At 47.4% G+C, this 21,212-nt stretch overlaps 1 protein-coding gene across 1 annotated transcript in view; it reads right to left on the bottom strand.

Moving 5' to 3' along the window:
* LOC133342991 (microtubule-associated tumor suppressor 1 homolog) overlaps positions 1-20,455 on the bottom strand; it is a 79,462-nt gene extending 59,007 nt beyond the window's left edge. Inside the window, exon 1 of the mRNA XM_061552407.1 lies at positions 20,366-20,455. The gene's annotated coding sequence lies outside the window, so the exon portion shown is untranslated. The remainder of the gene's footprint in view (positions 1-20,365) is intronic.
* Between the last annotated feature and the right edge of the window lie 757 nt (positions 20,456-21,212).

The raw sequence follows: 21,212 nt of genomic DNA, 5'->3' as shown, positions 1-21,212 counted from the left end.
GTGCCCGCGGAATCATTTGGAGAGGAACATGCTTGGAATTACGCCGAGAGAGTGGGGAAAAAAAGAACACGTGGATCGGAGAATGCACGCAACTGAGAGGCGTCGTGTTGACCGCTGGGGACACGTCACTTAGAGTGGACTTTGGCCGGTGGTCACGACGAATGAACGGAGTGGCGACCGAAGGAGGGAAACGCACACGAGAGGACATCCGCTGCTTAGGTAGAGGGATGAAATCAGTTCGCGTGCAGGTCCTCGGTGGATTATTGCATCGCAGGATCATCGGAGGTGGTTGGCGGCTTGGTGAAGCCTTCACCCAGCAGTGGATTGACCTGAGCTCGCGATAACGATGACTTCAATACAAATACATTTCTGCATTGTACAACACGGCTACGATATATCTTTACGTGAGCTTTATGCGATGTATATAAAAAAAATCCACTTGTCAACCTCCCGTGCAGGGCAAGTACACATCAATCTCACCACTCATGTTAGGTGTGGTCGGCAAGTGAACTCAAGTCACATGGTTCACGATCGCAGCGTGCTCAATCACTGCGCCACCACTACCCCCAAGCTTTCTTATACAGCACACTAAATACCTATTTTATTTTCCTCTTTCCCCGAGCACAATGGTGTTGCTGTTGTGTGTATTTTTCTGCAAGCCGCGCGGGTATTGATTATACGGGGGCTATAGTTTCAAGCCGTGCCCCTTCGGTGCGACAGCAACATCCCAACTATGGGAAGGCGACACTCTCACAGGTCACTTGTGTGGCCGTGCCTGTGTAAAGAGCACTCTCGGGTTAGCAGGCAGTAACCGCCCCCCCCCCCCCCCCACATTGACAGTAATCGAACAAAAAAATTGTACCCCGCCGCACGCACAAAGCCCGATGGTTCTCACCGCTCTCCGTGTACGCACAAGCAAACGTAACAGCCCAACGGACCATATCGCTGAGGATGCGCCCGGTCCTCGAAAGAGCTCAGAAGCCTCAAGCGGGTCTGAGATTGGCTGGTGCTTGGACAGGTAGGTGAGCACCATGCACACACAGGTTGTCAGAGGGCCCTGGGGGGCAAGCTGCTGAGAAGTGGCAGGCAATGCAGCAAAAATCTATTATTGTGTCGTGTGGTCCAGATGTCTTGTGAACCCAATTAATTGACCCCTAAAAAAAATTCCTTTTGCATATTTTCTTAAATAAACACAACATCTGGACCGACCTGTACGGTACTTTACTTGTGTTTTCACGTCTACGCCCACCCCCTCCCACAGCCTTCACCAACCCGCACTGCCCAGCTGATGGGGAGTACTGCGGGGCAAAATAACCACCATGAACCACACACGGCATGGACAGGCCCTCGTCAAGCAGTGGCTTGACAGAAGCAGTGGCTGCACACACAAATATGCATTCTACGTTTACAGAAGAAGAAAATAAAAACCACCCGTTACCCGTGATCAAATATTTAAGTGTGCTCCGACAAATATTCCACATTTAGAATCCCGGCCGGCCTGTGTGTGCTCCCACGGGAATCATTTCGGCCGGGAGAGCAACGGCCTTTGAAATGAAACACCATAACGGCTTCGTCTGTAGCCACATTCATCACAGCCTCAAGTCCTCAAACCCGATCAGCTGTATTTCACAAAAATTGCAAGGAACGTTTGTGATTACTGTACAGTACAATATTGCAGAGATGCTGCCGTGTTTGTTAATGTGTATTGCGCGGGAATTACAACCCGATTCCAGTCTTCGATTGCACGGTAGTTGAAACACGTGGGGCAAGATTTTCAAATCCCACCCCCCAAATGCCTCTGTCCACCCAGCAAGTTTCAGCGTGTACACCACGGTCAATCGATCAGCAGCAGATCGCGTAAGCTGGGGTAAAGTGTGGGTAAGCCAACTCTTTTCCGACACGTTTTGGTCATCGTGGAAGAGTAGACCAAATACCCTCGAGAATTCACTCTAGCGGAGGTCTCAGCAATTGCAGCAGCATCGTTACAGTGTTCCCTCGTTATTCGCGAGGGGCACGTTCCGGAGATGCTTGTGAATTGCAAATTTCACAGATATTGATATTGGCCTACGAAAAAAATGTAATACACAAATAAGTTATTAAATACATGACAATTATCACACGACATCTCTTTATCGCATTACTTTCTCTCTCATCACTTTCTCTCGAGATGCAGTTGTGTAGAGTTCCAGATGCGATGCGCGCATAGCCAAACTCGAGGGAATTCTGTATTCATTAGTTATGGTAATTTACAGAGACGCCGTTCAGAACGCCGCCACCACATGCCTGACGAAATGTGGTGGCAGGTGACAGCAAACTGCAGGTTATATCATAACTCTATCTCATCGCTTGATCTCATGACTTTCTCTCGCTCTCTCGATGAAGTCGTGTAGAGAGTTCCAGGTGCGATTTGCAGATAGCCAAAATTGCGGATAGCAAGCTCGTGAATAACGGGGGAATACTGCATTAATTAGTTATAGAAATTTACAAAGACGCCATTCAGACCACCGCCACCACCACCACATGACTAAATGCGGGACTCGCGTCAGCCACACCGTCATCGCAGGTGCGAGAAAACAAACGCCAGGGGTGCATGGAATTTCGGGTCTTAAATTACATCGAATTGAGCCATGTGTACAAACACAATGCCCCGTGGTTCGCTTAGTTTACGCGGAGAAAATTCTCCGGCAATAAACAGGCCTGGGATTCGCTTCGAGACGAGAGCTCAGCTGCACTTTGTCTAAACCTCGACAAAAAGACCCTTCGCTTGTTAGTTCTAGCCGCACACGTGGACGTTACATTTTGGGTTAGATAACCCCTCCCAAAAAAAAGCCTGTATTGTGGATAGATATTGGTCGCGAAGGCCTACGTGTGGAATTGGAAACTCGTTTGCGGAAAATCGCTTTTTATTATTACACGCTTTCTATTAACTCACTCTGGTGTTGTTGTATCCTCAAATCTTGTAACTCAGTTTTAACCCACTTCCCAATGTGATATCGACTGCAAAATTGGTAAACTTATGTCATACTGATGATAATACTATATTCTATCTTAAAAAATGACAAACCTTATTTGTACAATCCTATTACACGCTTTCTATTAACTCACTCTGTTGTTGTTGTCGTATCCTCAAATCTTGTAACTCAATTTTAACCCACTTTCCAATGTGGTATCGACTGCAAACTTGGTATACTTATGTGATACTGATGACAATACTATATTCTATCATAAAAATACATTTTTAAAATTCTTTTTTATATGTTATGTTTCGGCTTGGGTCTAATTGTCCACGCTCAACTGACGTTGGCTGTAAATGACCACGGCCCATTACGTTATGGCAAGCTTCGGGGCCACTTCCTGGAGTCGTGGAGTTCTCCCATTACTAGTAGGGTACATTTCATTAAAGCGTGTTTTAAAAGAAGTATTTTTAAAGTATTACTTATTCTGTGTTTAGTTTGTTGCCCTTCCCCCGCAGACGTCGCCACAACCTCCGATGAGCACCGGTTGGCAACGTACGGCGCAAAAGAAGTTCAACTTGCATACTTACACAAATACGAATGGGCCACAGGCTCAAGCCAGAAACAGGGTGCCCCCCCCCCCATGCCTGGACGTGCACCACTGGTGCTTTTTGACATTTTCCTGCATTAGGTCACCGGCCAATTTTAAACGTGTGAAATCGTTGTTGTTGGTGTTGTGCAATGTCCAACTCTCATCCACGGCATCTCCCTTCCCTGCCGGGCCCTCTAATGGACGTGCTACGACGAAGGTTCCATGAAAGCCAAAAACGTCAGCTTGTGTTTTCACATTTGCTCTTTTATTAATTCACAAACAAAAATAAATAAATGCAGCACGGCTAAAAAAATGTTTTTTACCCCTGGCTGCTGATCACGGGCACAAAGCAAGCTTATATAACAAGTAGAAAGAACCAAGAATATGAATCCCTGCAGTCACGAAAGCTTTAAATCGAAACTTATATAACAACTTTGGCGAAGTTCAAAGTTGGGCAGCTCAAGGAGAGGTTGCTTGTGACGAGCCAATGTACAGGGCGGTCCAGATGTCTTGTGACCCCCATTTATTTCTCTATGTATTTAATATTTTTGCGCATGTCAATGCGGTCGTGAAAATAGAAACGGATAAGCCAAGTGACAAAAAAACATGCAAGGGGTTGGTCACAAGACATCTGGACCACCCTGTACTGTATGTATGGTGAACTTATTTCGCAGTCCTCAACATTGGTGGAGGAATCGATGAGTAGAAGTGCTTCGGAACACAGTAACCATGGGAGCAAGCGGAGTAGGAATATAATTAAATAACAATACATCTACATAAACAAATGCATTCAACGTACTGTATACTCTTCTTCTTGGTTCTTTCGGTAAAGTCACGTAGAAGGGAAGTAATAAAATAATAAAAATAAAACATAATAAAATAAAATAATTCTCACGACGTTTCGGCTACAACGCAAGCAGCCGTCTTCAGGTGAAGAATGAGACACTACCAAGCTAGGAGCTTATATATAAGCTGCGTTGGAGGTGGAAGAGCGCCTTAACAAAAAGAATGTGCATATGAAGAGGAATTTAGCATATTGTACTGTATACTCTAAAAATAATCAACTGCGTTCTTGTAGGGGTGTCCGAAGATCAGCCACCACTTGCAATGTCTATGTATGTTAAACTTCTTTCGCACCGTACGTAGCCAACCGTGCTAATCTGCAGGCTTAAACACAACACTAAACATGTCTCCTGCTTACCTTACTACAATTAACCACACCATCTCTCTCTCTCTCATACATTAACAACCCCAATTTACCACTGTCTAAAGTACAACGTATGGACTACACCTATTCCATACCTGTCAACCCCTTATCAGCAGTGCCCTACCTTATTACAATCTAATTCAGACCTTACTGGTCACCCCGTGCCCTTATAAATATCAACGTTTATCCTACAAAGTCCGATCACAAGGGAGAAACACAAATTAGATGAAAACTAGATTTTAAAAAAATGTGCCCGTATTGAAACGGCTGTTCGCCGTACAGACCTGAAAACTAATTTTCCCTGTACAATAATACGGAGTAAACCGTGTGGGTTGACAGCTTTTACTCTTTGGTTCTTTCGGTAAAGTCACGTAGAAAGAAAATTAATTTAATAGTTTATTTAATTTAAATAAAATAAACTATTAAATTAAAATAAAATAAACTATTAAATTAATTTTCCTTCTACGTGACTTTACCGAAAGAACCAAAGACTAATTCCTCAAGTCACGAAAGCTCCAAATCCAGCTATGCAATTCCCCATGAGCTGCTGCTTCTTCTTATGGATTAAAGGCCGAGGTCACCCACCACACCTTCGTGGCACACAAGGCAAAGGAAACCCCGGTAATTATATATACCACGTGCCAACGTTCACCCAACGTCACGCGGATGTGTCAGGTGAGCGGGCCACAAAGTTCAACACTCGAATACGGCCGCGGCTTTGAGAGGTCTGTCGAGAATGGATGAGAACGTTGATGCATAACACTTATACAGGGTGGTCCAGATATCTTGTAACCCTCAATTAATTGAGCCCTAACATTTCCCACCCGCCTTGGCTTATCCATTTCTGTAAGAATAAAGCTTACTTTTCAAAAAAATGTAAGGTTTTTAGATAAGTAAATGGGGGGGGGGGGGGGGGGGTCACAAGACATCTGGACCATCCTGTGCTATGCGGCAGTACAAATCGGCTGGGATACTTTGCTGAAAGAGGGGGGGCTATTGTACTCTCATTGCCAGCCTTATGTGGGGAGAAAAACAACCACATTAAAGCATCCTGTGAAATTCATTGCTAGCCACATTCGCTGTTTGCATTGCAGTGCCCGTGAAAGATCAGAGCCATTACCGCACACGTTACAAATTAACGAACAAAAAATAGGCCTGTCTCTCTCAGTGTGCCGCTGCATTTTGCATGGACTGGATGTACGTTGAACTTCTTTCGCACCATACGCATCCAACCACGCTCAATCGGAGGTGCGGGGGGGGAACAACAACAAACTAAGCACAAAAAGCAGTTCTAAACAAATGCGTTTTCAATCTAGATTTCAACGTGCATAGCTCCCAGTAGCTTCCTAATAGCCCTGCCTGAGGACCACGATTTCTCAAGACTAAACTACAGCGCAGTGCTCGCGGAAGATAACGGCGGGCAACCTCTCCAAACTGATTCACTGCCGCCAGTCAAAATATATCCACGACAACAAGTTCCACCAACAAACCATCTTCTCTATTGAAATTATATCCTCCTACACGGATCAAAATGTTGCACAGCGATGACAACTAAAGCATCAGTGTGATAAAAACAAAAATCACCGACGGGGGGAAATTAACCCGTGATGCATTGCCACTGAGACTCTTCTACGGTGCGACGGTTAATGAGCACGGCTGGACTTTGCAATCCTGAGGTTAGATTTCATCTCATGCCCCCTGTGTTCACCCTTAAGTATAATTGGGTACACCGCAGTTATACAACGAGGACGTCCAGAACAACAACTCATACGAGATCCAAACATCGGCACTTTGTGGCTTTCACATTCCGCGAAGACACTGGTTTCACCAACACATCAACCGCATCAGAATATCAACAGCATGCCGATGCGCAACATCTCCTAACGTGAAAGGTAAATTAAAAACACGAGGCACGGAGCGATTGTGGTCACGCAACCCAAACTATGGTGCCACATTGTGAGTAAACCGCTTGAATCTGCGCGCCTTCAACTGAGGAGGAATAGCAAAACGACATCGACTCTCTCCTGAAGCCATCTCGTGGCTCGCACGCATTGACATTACGCTTCCTCGACACATTGCCATACTCAAGAACAGAATATCACTTGAAGGACAGGTGACATGTGGTGGGGTAAATTGTGAGTACGTCCACCCTCTTCCAGCACCTTCGGTCATCATGGAAGAGTAGGCCAGAATGTCACTCTAGAGCAGCATTCTTCACTAAGCCTCCCTTTCACAGGGCCGTCGCGCTGAAATCGGGCTGCTGTTAGCGGAGATTGTGTTTCCCCCCACCTCCTCCGTCCGGCAATCGACGTTTCGTGCCGGGCTCGCGTTGAGTTGTTATAAAAAAAAAAACGTGAAGAGGTCAAGGAAGAGGCACGCGTTCCGTACGTGCGCATACAGATTAGCCGATCGTTGTGTATTCATGTCCCTTCCCTGATACTTCTTGACTCGAGTGAGGCCGGAAACTTTCACCGATGTGACAAAAACCACTGACGCAAGTCCAAACACGGGTTTCCCACACGTGCAGTTGCAACGCCGATTCATCGATCTATCAATTTAACTCCATTATTACGCTCACAGTGCGTCCCAATTGTTCGTCCTATTTACGATTTTGTGGAAATGATATGCGTAATGTTATACGCCTAGGCTCGTGGGGCAAGCAAAACTGTAACAATGATACAGAAAAATAGAGAGATAGACAAAAGCAAGGGAAACATTTTCTAACAACAACAAAAAATTATTTCGTTAATCAAATTGCTTTCTATATCATGGCACTTCAAATTTCCGAGGCCGGGTTTGGGGGGGGAGGGGATGGTTATTACTCAGCATGCAGCCGTACGAAGACAGGACAGTGAATACGCCTCAACAGCTCAATACATTTAAATGATCGAATTTAACGGACCGCCCACCACCACCACCCCTTCGTCGGAGGAATGCGTCTGTAATGAATGCAAGTCACCAAGGTGACCAGCGCAATACCAATATCCGGCTTCCTACCGGCTGCAGAGCCTCAGCCATCCGCTTGACAGCTAACACAGCCCCATCAGTGAGTGTGTCTCATTCCCAACCCCCTCCCACCACCATGGCACGACTCGGGTCTCACACCACTGGCAGTGCAGACACAACACACATCCATATCGTTCACCCCCCCCCCCGCCCATGTGATTATCATTTGTGCAGCAACAAATGCATTCTGGCTACGGCCTCCCAAAGTATTACGGGAGGTGGTTTTGTGTCCGCCACCAACACTTAAGAGCGGCGGTGATCCTCATGGATTTCCAATGGATTTCCAAAAAGCGAGCTGCTCTTTTTTTCTCTCGAACGAAACAAATACGGGCGGGCCAGACGTGGCTTAGCCCGCTGATTGATTTATACTGCCCACTCGCTCTTTCACCTTCCGAGTGGCTCTGGATGACGAAAAATTATCCAGCACACGCGCGTTGGCCCTAAATACGTTCGGCCGCTAATCCGCGCACAGCCAAACTCTTTGTGGCAGGCCCATGACGAGGCATGGTAAGCCACTTTGAAACACTGGCAAGTGGGCTTTCATCAGCATGTAAACAATCCATGGGCAAATCCAAAAGGCTTTCACTTGCCGCACGGCGAGACTTCTGACGGGTGGAACGCTTCTGAGTAATTGGCATTTTCTAAAATACACTCTCAGCCTGTTCACTGCTATCTGCAGGCCCCTTCACATAGAAGCGGCGGATAGGTTTGATCGACAATTGATGATATCCGCTGGACGGATACAACTGGATGATGCATGTGAGTAGGCGTACCTGTGGGGCAGTTATTGAAGGTGGACTGAGATGGAAATTAAGAAATACAGAGGTGGATAAGAGCAGGTTTTTCAGTGCTGTTATGAAACTTAACGTAATAACACAAATCGTCACACTCGTGTGCCATTAACAAGGAAAATTAAACAGTACCTGGAAAGTGCAGAAAGTGCATAATTGAAATGTGCATGCTTGAAATTGCACTTTAAAAAAAAGAACATGTGGATCAGGAAACACACGCAGAAAGTAAAATTACAACTATTTAAATTTTACCAGGAAAGGCCCACTGAGGTATAAAGCGCTTTTTCAGAAGTGACCTGGCCACAAATGATCGCGAAACGAAGTGGCTCATCATGTGGAATCTTACGTGAGACCAATACTCGAAATGCATGATTCTAAACGTGGAGGGAATAACTGGACGATCCGGACAAAAATGCACACGACCACGGGGAGAGCATGCAAACTCCAAATATACAGGCGTCAGGGTAGGGATCGAACCCACAAACTCATGCATACCAGGCGACATAGTTCACATCTCCCCACCGAGATGTTCAAGTGGGCTTGGGCAGGACACGTCACTTCGAGGGGATGAAGGCCGGTGGTCACGACTATTGACGGAGTGGCGACCAAATGAGGCAAACGCACCCAAGAGGACATCCGCTGCTTAGGTGAGAACGATAAAACCGTCTCGTGTGCAGGAGCTCGACGAACTGCGAGGGATGGCGACACCCTGGGGAGGCCTTCGTCCAGTATTGGATCGGTGATGACTAATGATGATGATGATGATGTTCATTTGCAGACATTCCTTGAGGCAAATTTGTATTCGAAGATGTAACTGGACTGTTTAACACGTAGGCTTTCGCGACCAGTATTATTCATAATACACGTTTTTGGGTTTGATCACATTATTTATAAATGTGTCGTAACCCTCCACCACCCGACACGGCCAATCAGTAAAAAATGTGTCAGTACGACGTTTCGCTGGTAATTACATCCAGCATCTTCGGGCGATTTCTGGCAATGCTGGATGTAATTACCAGCGAAACGTCGTACTGACACATTTTTTACTGATTGGCCGTGTCGGGTGGTGGAGGGTTACGACACATTTATAATAACGCGATCTAACCCAAAAACCTTTATTATGAATGATGTAACTGGACTGTCAGTGCAAAAGCAAACACGAGAAAGAATGGCATGTAATATAACACTGCTGAAATTTAAGTGCAACAAAAATTTTAACACTATAAAAATAAACACCGTATTGAATTACGCAGAGACCTGTGAGATTCGCCTACAGCAGTTGATGTCATTATACCCGGCGAGTCAGAGCGAACAATCGCGTGTTACAAAAACTAACTCTCAGATTTGTCACAACAACCTTGCAGAAGCATGGGGATGTTTCAAACTTCGGTTTAACGAACGTTTGAAGCGGTTTCCTTTTTCTTTCTCTCTTGGCACGAGTTTCTATATTTGTCAAACTGAAGGGAGTTGGCTTCAGCGCGTTCTGGTAAATTCCACCGGCAAAGCCTATTGATAACGGTGACATTTTCGTATCTGTGCAATGCTGACATATCGCAAAATTGTATTGCCCATGTGATTTGGTTTTTTGTATTCCATCACGGTGGAATACGTGCGTTTGATCACCCACAAATGTACTGCATGGAGACAAACTAAAAAGGTCAACGGGCCATCGAAGATCTGATTCCGCCAAACTTTAACACGTCTCTCTTTCTGCCAGATCCTCCAGTTGCTGCAAAGTTGACACCCAACCCTCCTCGAAACCAATCCCTTGCCCTTGTCTTCGAAGGTGGGGGAACATCGCCAGTGGAAGTAGCCTGTTAATAATTAGAATTAACGAAGAGCCCTTGGGCACCCCTTCACCAACCCGCACTGACCAGCGTGGAGAAGTATGGTCAAACAACCCCCACGTCCGGTGCGGCATGGAGAGGCCTTCATCCAGCAGTGGATTGACAAAGGGCTGTAAATTATTATTATTATTCATTTTGTAGAATCTCCAGTAGTGTCAAAGACATCACAACAGAGTTGGTTGCTCACTGGGTAACCACAGCAACACCAAAAGTATTCAGTCTCCTGTCGTACCAAAGACATCGCAACAGAGCAGTGGATTGATTGGTAACCGTAGCAATATGAAAGGTATTGGGGATGAATAACCACATGTCTAGCAAATTATTGTACTATATTAGGAAAAAATAGTTTTGCTGGCTGGCTGACTGGCGCACGGATGTCATCCACTTCCCACGGCGCTGAGCAAGGTTCGTGCCTCGCACTGACGTGAACGCCTCCCGCACTCGACCCCACTCTCCGCCCTGGCCATGTAAACCGCGCAAACGCACGGGCAGTGGGAGTATTCCTTGAAAACCTTTCCACCAGTTTGAAAAATCACGACGGGTTCAATACACACGGCGTTGCGTATTGTGCCTGACCTCTGCAGCTACCGGAGGTTAAAAGGCATCGTGCCGGACGGGTGATAATGAGGCCGGCGTTACTTGTCAACGACCAACGATCCTCGCAGCTGGACAAACGCGCTCCCGCCGGCGACGTTTAGTCCCCAGAGATCGGGTGGGCAGGCGGGCGAGGAACAGAATGTGCGCGATTGTAAAACGCAGCGTCGGATGAAAATGAGCGTCGATTGATGCTGCTGCTGCTGGTGGCGGTGGATGAGTTCTGACCTTCATAGGTGCTCGCTAAAAGCACTTGCCCCGACCGTTAAGGCTATACGGGGGGGGGAGCTTTGTCTTTGGTGACGGTGGTGCTGCCACGTCCATCCTGTGCGGCCCCTGCCGTTAATGCGCCACTTAAAAGGGATGGGTGGATGTGCGTTTTTAGAAATGAGAGGTGGGGGGGGTGGGAAAAAAACACGCAATTAAAGAGTTTTCGGATTGCCACATTTTCTGATTGCGTACTTTCGGGCGGGTATTTTCGGGTTTGTGGGGGAAGAGTAAATTTGCGCTCACGAACGTGCTCGGAGGGATCTCGGCTCTCACAATTGCGCGTCAAGATAGAGAGTGGCCGTGGTGCACGCATGAAAACAAAGGCGTGTTCCGACAAGCTGAGCCACTATAAAAAAACGCAGACTATAACGCGCGGCGGCGATCCGATCCCCTGCCCCAACCACCACCAAACGGCCGCAGCAGCAGTTTTTGACTGCGTCGATGATGGCATCGCGTTTGAAACGCTAATTACGAGAGAGAAAAATACGCACACACGCGCACGCACCCCCGATAGAATTGTGAGCGCAACTTTAAAAAAAACGCAGTGCGCATCCGAAACCGTGGAACGAGTTGCGATTATTCGTCCGTCTGCGAGTTGAAAGAAATACTTTGAAGGCGACGGAGGAGCGGTAACAACAACATGGGGATCTTTTTTGGAAATACATGAGCAGTAGCAACGATGGTTCAAAGGGTTTCGACTGCATGGCAATGTTGGGTCCCTGACACTGCACGTTTACTGGCCTGGTAGTACCTGCCCTTGCGGTTTTAAAAGCTAATAAATACAGCGAAAAAAGAACTCACCAATTTAGCAGGGTGGGTAACGGTTGTGCACGACTGAAACACTGGAACTGGTTGCAAATGCTCGTCATGCGAGTCAATTTTAATCAAGAATCGCAGAGATGCCAGGTAACGTACCGTACGGTACTTGAAAACATCCATCACCCCAACGGCACTAGGACTCGCAATGCAGCTTGCGTCTCTTAATAATAAAACACTCTCAGCACCTCGCCGGGGACACATTACGGGCCCCTCCTTAGAACGGAATGCTCCTAGAATTATGAATCTTAACACATACAATGCTGGGGGCAATAAATAGCGGAAAGAGCGAATACAATTTACATTAAACCACCATGCATCCTTGCTACTGGTGCAGACAGGCACATCTTTTATTTATATCATAAATAACCAATAAACTTTGGCACTACTGGCACATCACAGAGGGAGCTCTGAGCATGCAAACTGGGGGGCCTTTGTTAAAATGTGTTCCACATTCCAGCAGCAAGAAGAGGTGAAAGCGATCGGCGCTGCTTGCTTGGGTGTGAGATTATTGTCCAAAGGTTTTTCCCATTGAACTCCTCCCAAAAAATACATAACATACATCAACATCCACCAATAACCATGTCTCTACTCTGTAAGATTTTATTTTTTTACCAGATGTTTACTGAGCTGTATAGGTATTTTTCAGAAGCGACCAGGCCACAAATGATAGCTCAACAAAAGTGGCTTAATCATCACGTGGAAATGTATTGCAGCCAAATACTCAAACACATGTTTTTAAATGTGGAGGGGAAAAATGGAGAAAAATCCACGCAACCACGGGGAGCAAATTCAAACTCCAAATATACAGGCGTTTGGGGTCGAGGTTCAACCCACTAGCTCCTGTATACCAGGCAAGGTAGTTAACATCTCACCACAAAGATGAGGTAAAAGTGCAGCCCTGCAATTACTTCCTTTTGCAACTTTGAGTGGGAAGGGCCTCCATTCGAGTGCGCTCTTAAAGAGCCGCTGCAGCGAGTGTTTGGCCTATTCTTCGACGCTGGCCAGACGTCTAAGGAAGTGGTGGGAATACCCGCACTCTTAGCGAGGCTAAGATACTTCACTGATGGAGAAACATTGTTTGCGGGCCGTTTCAAAGTGGTCCACCTCGTGTGGCTGTAGGCCTGTATGAAATGAAGTTGTGGGTCACATCCGGCCCATGGGTTTGTAGGTTCCACACCCCTGCCCCAACACAAAGAAAGAACAAAATCCATAGCATAGACAGAACACAGTCCCCTTCTAGCTTTTTATGCTCATGTAAGATTCATGATTAGCCTCATTCATCGCCTCACTGGTACTTGAAGGGCTTCTGGTATATGACCACACAGGAAAACCACAGGCATATTTTCTCTAGCTAGTTAGAACTCAACATGTCTGCCTTCAAATCCATTAGTCATGGCCACGTTGAGGAATCTGGTGCCTAGAACATGGGCAAACTGCATTTACTGCGTTATAATGTAAGGGGTTTTGGCAATTTCACGGAACGGAAATAAACGCTCGCAAATAAACGCTCGCAAATTTTCAGCAACACTATGAATGCAAGAATGGTAGGGCGTAGGAGCAGACTGAAAACGACCGTGACTGCGGTATATTATTTGTGATTTGCATCGGTTTACAGTACAGTAAATCATACTCCTTAATAATTTTACACTTCTTATTTTTCACGGTAGGACGTTGATCAGCAACATTCACATGTTGTTCATGTGAAGCTTGGCGAGTGAGCTAGTGGATAGCCACTGGCGTAACCTTACGTATATCTGAATTCTGGCAGCAAACGATCGAGGCAGGCAGTAGTGTACATTCAATCCACGGTTTGAGAAAATAATCACATGGAGATTCACAGACTTCCATAGACACCCATAGACTCGCATAGAGACCCATAGACTTCCATAGAGACCCATAAGACTTGCAAAGAGACCGGTAGCCTTTCACAGAGACCCACAGACTGACTCAAAGACCCAAAGACTTAAAATACAGGAACGAGCAGTGGTGTTACCATGTTGCCCACGGTTTGAGATCGGTAGCCGCAGTTGCACTGTGGGCTATGTGAAATGAGTGTGGAGCAAACACCCATTCAGGGTATCGTCAAAACATCCTAAGAGCAGGACCCGATTACACACCTTAGCATACAACTATAAAGCCAGTGCGTTAATTATACACCTTTACTATCCAACACATTTTTTTCTAACCTACACTTATGCAAACCGATAATAGGCACGAGTGTTCAAGTTTGTCTGGCCAAAGGGAACAGAATCAAACAGTCTGACGACCTCGCGACCCTCTGCACCGTGACACTGAGGCTAAGTAACCCCATCCGCATTCACAAAAGTGCTCCTTGGGGTAATGCGATATGCAGCAGGCGGATAGTTGGTGTGTGTGTGGGGGGGGGCGGGCTGCCCACGCCGACGACAGGAGAAGGCTTGCCGCTTTGCTGCAAGGCTGTGCTGTGCTGAGCCAGTAGATCGAATACCTCCCGAGCCGGCGATGGGGCAGCTGTCACACAAAGCGAGATCAATAATTCATCTCGCAAACCCACGATCCCTTCTTCCCTGCTTACAAAAAAAGAGAGGCCCTCCGCTTGTTTGCCTGTCGAGCGCTAGGGAAACACCACGCATGCTGCTCAGATGTAAAAAAAAATCATATAATTTAAAAAAACACAGCGCCGTCAATACATTGCTCCGTTCGTTTATAATGTTTGAAGCATGCAGTGTCCGGGCCGTAATTAAAGTGTTACCCCCGTTACCATGCGTGCGCTTCCCTGTCAAGTGACAATTGGAAAATAATTGCATTGCCCAGAATAGATTGCACAGCACTTACCTACCCGTGTGACATAGAATACACACTCTGAATAGTGGCACAGAATACCCACTGTGAATAACAACATAGGCTCGTAAACGTGTGTATATGTGTGTACCTTAAGGCTGCATTCACTGGTTGGTGGGATGTTAAAACCAAACACAAATGGAGCGAATAGCTTGCCGTGCACATTGATGAGCCGATGCTGTGGCCTAGCCATGCCGGCAAATGGCACATTCACGGGCAATTCTGAGTGCCCTTATTTTCTTAATTCAAGGCTCAGCTGTGCCTCCAGCTTCAAATGAGTGATCCAGTGGTGGAAATTTCACATTCCCATGATGAGTGACGGTTCATGTAAAGGACACGTGGGGCTAATTGCACGACAAGCGGCGCTGCCTCAACAGATGTTGCTCATTTTTGCATTCAGTACGGTACTCTGAAGACCTTACAGTACAGTAAGTACAGTAAGGCCTATGACCAATTCAACTGAGCTGGATTGAGCCTGGAAAGTGCTTGGATGGGAAACCACCATGTACGATGCGTTGCATTGATGTACTGCTGTATGTACTTCTATGCTCCCTGCCGTACTTCACTATGACCAGCCAGAGGTCGCAACCGGGTACCCAATACCCGTACCCTACCCGATACCCGGCTACCCGTACTCGGCCGGGTACGGGTACGGGTAGCCGTTTGCGACCCTGGTGCGGCCGTGTACGGGTACGGGTAGGCCGTGAGTCACTGGTGAGTAACCGTTTGTCACTCATTTCGGTTAGGGTACGGGTACGGGTAGGGAACGGCTACCCGTACCCGGCCGGGTACGGGTACCCATTTGTGACCCTGGTGCGGCCGGGTAAGGGTACGGGTAAGGAATCAAAACCCGTTTGCGACCTCTGTGACCAGAATAGTGAAGTATGGTCAACATAAGCCCCACGACGCACATGGGTGTGACAAGGACTTCATCCAGCAGTAGATAGTACAGTACTTTTGGGGAAGAACAAACTTATGCAATGCAAATTTAAATGTTCTGTGAAGTACATGTCAAACGCATCTTCTCGTTGAATGGCAAGCAGAGCTCACGTTATGCCAGCTCATGCAAGCACGTGCCTATTATGTTTCACGTTGCAGGGTGACCAGGCCATTTGTAACATGGGCACAGCTCCATGGGAGCAAAACGACCTTCGGAAGACGAGGCAACGACGACTGGACATGGGACGCACAATTCCGGCTGCAAATGTCCCACCTCTGGGTCACTGCTGCGTGTCAGTCGGTCGCACTGTGCTCAAATTTTGTTTCACGATGACCTTCATTGGTTCTTTCGGTAAAGTCACGTAGAATGGAAATAATAAAATAATAAAAATTAAGGCATAATAAAATACTTAAATTACGATTTAAAGCTTTCGTGACTGCAGGGATTCATCTTCTTGGTTCTTTCGGTAAAGTCACGTAGAATGGAAATAATAAAATAATAAAAATAAAACATAATAAAATCATTCTCACGATGTTTCGGCCACAACGCAAGCGTCAGAGTCTGTCTTCTCGACAGACCTGTTCTCCACCTGAGGACGGCTGCTTGCATTGTGGCCGAAACGTCGTGAGAATAATTTTATTATGTTTTATTTTTATAATTGTATTATTTCCATTCTACGTGACTTTACCGAAAGAACCAATAAGATGAATCCCTGCAGTCACGAAAGCTTTAAAGTCTAAATTCACGATGACCGTCGACAAGAGGGCCCAACAATGTCGTTCTTCAGGAACTGCTGATGGGAATTGTTTTTGCTTTGCACGATGCACACAAAGGCCGGGTGCTTTTTTTGGTCCGCGCTTTCTGTGTTTCGTTTGAAACAATTGTGTGCTGCTAGCAATTGCACAGCGCAGCGCACACAGCCAGCTGCGCTGAACTTCAGTACGGCTGGCAAACACTGATGCATACCTGTCAACCCCTTATCAGTGGCCTACCTTGTTACAGCCCAATTCAGAACGTATTGGTTACCCCGTGCCCCTTATAAATCTCAACGTTCATCCTTACAAAGTCCAATCACAAGGGAGAAACGCAAACAAATAGACACAACACATGTTTTGCACGTATTGAAACGGCTGTACGCCGTGTAGACCTGAAAACAACTCAACTTCCCTGTACAAGAATTCGGGCAAACCGTATGGGTTGACAAGTATGCTGATGCCATCATATCATGTGAAAGGCGACGGCTTGCCAAGACATTGAGAGGAGCAAACACATCCTGTCTGAACCCAGTCGTTTTAGGACAGCCCCCCGCTTGCCAGTGCTCGTTTTCGCCCGTTATCAAAAATAGAAACTGCAACTTAAGATTTGAGAATGTAGGCGCACACAAGACCGCAGCGGCACTGTGCCAGTCAGCAGGAATTAGTGTTGATTATGCACGGTCATACATAACAGGCAATTGTGGATGACCAATGTGAATTCTTTCAGTGTTCCGTAAGGGACATAAAAGATGACACGTGGGACACAGCCAAGTGTTGTGCTTATTGAAACAAAAATCCTTAAATCACAATTTGGGAATCCCCCTCCTGCGTCTTACTCCCAAGTATTACAACCCTGAGGTTAGTGGTCTTACTGATAAGAACAGCAGGCTCAGTCTGAAGACCTACATCACTCTTAAGTCTCGCGGTACACGCTTGCAGCAAGTACGATCACCGTCATCATCAGTGAACCAAGTAAGTTGCCACCAGTTGAGCTTGACGTTAAGGTCGGGAGATCACAGGGAAAGCCCGCAACGAGAACAAATATGTGTTCCGTTACTTAAAATGTTTTGTCTACATCCAGGGTAGCCTCACTTGGGTTCCCAGACTGCAGTTTTTCAGAAGGGCCCTGCATTGAGATGCCTGGCCCAATGCCTTTAATGAGTGTGAGTACAAATACTCTACACTAACAAAGTATACTGCAGGTATTGCTATAAAACAATAATTGACAGTACGTTGTCAACCCAGTGCTGGATGAAGTCCCCCCCTAGCCCTTTAGGTTATGGGGGTTGTTTTGACCATACTTCACCACGCTGGTCAGCACGCACATGTTTGGTGCAGGGGGTGGGTTGAGTTCAGACACCATTCCCTTTTGTTGTTTGCCGTGGCTGGAAATACAACTAAGGCGACAGGCCTGCAAATGGCAGCACGCTAACCACTGTGCCACCGCTCCACCAAAGGTGGATACACGGACGATGAGGTCCACCTTAAACAAGGGACGGGTCACAAAAATATTTGATCATACTCTTTGGTTTTGAAAGCTTCAAATCTAGAATATCTGATCATACTTTGTCCAGCTGGTCATCGGCAATTTGTGCGGCGGTGGGAGAGCCAACAGATGTGAAAGCATTGTATGTATGTTGAACTTCTTTCGCACCATACGTCACCAACCGTGCTAATCGGAGGTGCGGGGGGAAAGTAGAACACTTTCAGCAAATATTTTCGCTGAAAGTGTTGCTGCACTTGCCCATACAAAGGTTTGCTTCAAAGTAGCCTTCGCAGCAGTCCTATAACAAACCTGGCATGAACCTTCATCAGGCATTCAAGCACTTATATCCAGGCTCAAGCCTGCTTGGCTTCTTAAATATGACGAGACCGGGCACAGCCCATGTGACTTAGCCAGAGAGGCTAACACAAACGGGATTTGCATGTTCGCATTGGCCTTGTTGGCTTGTATTATCTAAATCCGTCGAATCTCCTGACACCACAACACGATGCTTAGTAGACTTGTTACAACTGCTGTGTTGCCAAGACATCACCCCCCCGCCTCCACCACTCTTCGTCCCATGGAAAGTGTAGGATTGCTACCCTTACCAGGGCTGTTCCAAGTTCATCGTCTTAAAGAAGGACCCCAACCAACAGAAAACGGTCTCTTCATGTACGGCCACTTTTGGATGAGGAGTGGCCTCCACCCTCCACACCATTGCGAATGGTTGGTGAAAGGCAACAACGCCAGTCTATTACGTGGGAAGCATAGGAGTACAGTACAACATGACAACAACGTTCGCTCAGTGCAAGTCGCTCTTGCTGCCCACGTCACCACTAAAGCAACAACCCCCGAGTACAGCACCAGCAGCAGCAGCCTATACTACCTGTTATGCACGATGTCCAAACCCGCACAAAAGACAAAGATCCCCCGTATAGCCTTAACAGACTGTTTGGGTCAAGTGCTGTTATCAAGCACCACACACAAACACGGTGCAGGCTGCATCTCGACTCAAATCTTTCGTGACTGCAGGCGAACTCTTTGGGTTTGTCGGTAAAGTCAAAGAAACGTCGTAGTTTTTTGTTATTCTCTTTGAACCATCTACAGTGACTTTACCGACAAGACCCAAAGAATACAACGTTCGCTTAGCTTCGAGATAAACTATCGATCATGTTGTATCATTGGCAATGTTTAATCTATATAACATACACACAGCTGTAGAAGTAGTATCCGTGAACAGATGATCATGCCGAAGCCAGCAACGGATGGTATGTTACGTAACATTGTAACAATGTCGGAGTAGAAATAACAATAGTTATTGTTAGAAATAACAATAATACAGTGGTAACGATTTACCAATAACACGATTGCTAAGCACACAGCCCCCCCGTTAGGCCCAAAACGTTAAACGGCCAGGAACAAACGGCACCTTATCAAAGGTGACCTCTTATCTTGTTTAAAAAAAACATGTAACAAGCCAAGAGGTCACGCGTGCATTCAATTGAGCCATGATATCAGAGTTTATTTCAAAAAAGCGACGAAGGGAGATGATTACAAAGTCATCGTAACAATAAAATCGTGACAATTTAAATGGTCCCAGCCAGACAAGACAGCGGGGACATCCGAGGCGGAGAAGGAGCGATTACTCGAATTAATACCGTCGTTGTTAAAGCAAATTGTCCTTATTTTGTTTAGTTTTATTGCGGTTTTATTGAGGTTGTTTTGCAAAGGCCTTCGTCCAGCGGTGTATTGATCATGGCCCAAGACGTTAGCAATTTAAATGCCCCCACGACCACCACCACGACCACCACCATCACCGTGTGTACATAACGACCACCCATCCGCTGTGGCAGTGTAACAACAACAAAGACAGAGCCCCCCACCACCACCACCATCACCACCCTCCGTGTAGCCTGTCACAGACTATGGGGGGCAGGTGCTGTCAGCGAGAAAGCAGCACCACGCCCGGCCGCCTTTGTCTTCACCGTGACGATGTTTTTACGCACCGCACCAAGTACTCATTTGAGGCCGAGTCGACCTAGGGGTGGTGGGGGTTTCTGATCATCGTCACCGGTGTTGTGCGGTGATCGAAAACCCGGGTGATGGGTTCGTAGCGCACACGACACAAACACAGAGCGTGGTGGTGGGGGGCGGTGGGGGGCAGGTGATGTTAGCGAGCACCTATTGACGCCGCCTTTGTCTCCCCAGCGCTGCGACACGTCCCAGAAATAAACAATAATAATAATTAAACAACAAAGCGGTTCGGATTACATCGATCGCGCCATACCGATTGACGATGACGGCGGCGGCAGCAGCAGCCGTGACCACGAATCGAACCGTCACCCGCCCGCTTCTGTGGCGCAGTGCGCTAACCGCACCGCCACCGCTCCGGTCCCCCCCCCCCCCCCCCCGCGCATGTTACACAAAAGACAAAGATCACCCGTGTAGCCTTAACAGACTGTAGGGGCAAGTGCTGTTGGCGAGCACCTACGAAGGCCGGCACGGCACACGAATGGAGGTGGGTGGCCAAGCACCACGCCCGGCCGCCTTTGTCTCCCTAACGGCGATGTTTACACATCGCACCGGGTACTAATTTGAGGCTGAGCCGACCTAGGGGAGGCCCATGACCGGTTTCAGATAACACCGGTGTTGGCCGTGAGCGGGAATCGAACCCGGGTCGCCAGGTTCGTAGCGCAGCGTAGCGCTAACCGCTGCACCACCGCTCCCCACACGCACGCACACACACGCAGACACGAGCCACACGGCACCCCACAGATCGTTCCCGAAGACAACGTCTCGATCGTGGCTGTACACTCCGACTTACCCGGGGGGGGCAGGGCAGGGGAGGGGTGGGGGGGATTGTGCGTCGCTCCGTGATCGCCAATTCGCGAAGATAAAGCGAGGGTCGGTCGAGAAGAGATCAACGGAAAAGCGCGCAGCGCGTGGAAATGTAGAAGCGCATCTGACTGCGCTCTACTTAACCACCCAAAGCGACCACCACCACCACCACCCCCACGACCACCACCACCCCCACGACCACCACCACCACCACGACCCCCCACAGCAGCGCACGCGTTCCAAGTGCTCTGGGGGGGTTGGGCCACGCCAGCGAGCGCGTGCGTCGTGACATCACA

The sequence above is a fragment of the Lethenteron reissneri genome, chromosome 16, assembly GCF_015708825.2.
Source record: "Lethenteron reissneri isolate LAM-NWPU_2019-01 chromosome 16, ASM1570882v1, whole genome shotgun sequence".
NCBI lineage: Eukaryota > Metazoa > Chordata > Hyperoartia > Petromyzontiformes > Petromyzontidae > Lethenteron > Lethenteron reissneri.
The sequence above is the reverse complement of the archived record's forward strand: the minus strand, read 5'-3'. Positions and strand labels throughout refer to the sequence as shown.